The sequence below is a fragment of the Sapajus apella genome, unplaced genomic scaffold, assembly GCF_009761245.1.
Source record: "Sapajus apella isolate SASKATOON/1434 unplaced genomic scaffold, GSC_monkey_1.0 scaffold243, whole genome shotgun sequence".
In the NCBI taxonomy this organism is placed as follows: Eukaryota; Metazoa; Chordata; class Mammalia; order Primates; family Cebidae; genus Sapajus; species Sapajus apella.
Window position 1 is genome coordinate 416,443 of NW_022437183.1, and position 1,155 is coordinate 417,597.

Below are 1,155 nucleotides of genomic sequence, written 5' to 3' on the forward strand. Positions count from 1 at the left end.
CATTTCATTTTTATTGATCTTTTGTATAGTTTTCTTCATTTCAATTTTATTTATTTCTACTCTGATCTTTGTTATTTCTTTTGTTCTACTAATTTTGGATTTGGTTTGTTTGCTTTTGCCCTTTTAATTCTTTAAGATGCATCATTAGGTCATTCACTTGAAGTTTTTCTTCCTTTTTGATGTAAGCCCTTATTGCTGGAAATGTTACTCTTGGTACTGCTTTTGCTGTATCCCATAGGTTTTGGTGCATTATCATTTGTTTTAAGAAAATTTTCAATTTATTTCTTAATTTCTTTATTGACCCACTTGTCATTTAGTAGCATATTGTTTAATTTCCATATGTTTGTACAGTTTCCAAAATTCCCCTTGTTACTGATTTCTAGTTTTACTCTATTATGGTTAGAAAAGATGCTTGATGTGCTCGCTTCGGCAGCACATATACTAAAATTGGAACGATACAGAGAAGTTAGCATGGCCCCTGCGCAAGGATGACATGCAAATTCGTGAAGCGTTCCATATTTAAAAAAAAAAAAGAAAGAAAAGATGCTTGATATTATTTCAGTTTTCTTAGACTGTTTTGAGACTTGTTTCATGACCTAACATATGGTCTGTTCTTGAGAATGATGTATGTGCTGAGGAGAAGAATGTGTCTTCTTTTATTTATTTTTTTATTTTATTTTTATTTTTTAAGATGGGGTTTCACCATATTGGTGAAGACCAGCCTTGGTCTTGAACTTGCAACCTCAGGTGATCCGCCCACCTTGGCCTCCAAAGTGCTTGGATTACTGGCGTGAACCACCACACCCGGCCGAGAAGAATGTGTCTTCTGCAACCTTCAGATGAAATATTCTGTAAATACCTATTAGGTCCATTGGTCTATAGCACAAATTATGTCTGATGTTTCCTTGTTGGTTTTCTGTCTGGAAGATCTGTCTAATGCTGAAAGTGGAGTGTTGAAATCTACGGGTATTATTATATTGCGGTCTATCTCTCTTTAGCTCTAAAAACATTTGTTTTATTTATCTGGGTGCTCCAGTGTTGGGTGCATGTATATTTACAATTGTTATATCCTCTTGCTCAACTGATCCCTTTATTGTTATATAATGACTTTCTTTGTCTCTACTTAACAATTTTTGTCTTGAAATCTATTTAGTC

At 33.9% G+C, this 1,155-nt stretch overlaps 1 non-coding gene across 1 annotated transcript; it reads left to right on the forward strand.

Moving 5' to 3' along the window:
- Positions 1-417: 417 nt before the first annotated feature.
- On the forward strand, positions 418-523 carry LOC116545045. The gene has a single exon (XR_004266164.1). It is a non-coding gene; the product is annotated as a U6 spliceosomal RNA (small nuclear RNA).
- Positions 524-1,155: the final 632 nt, after the last annotated feature.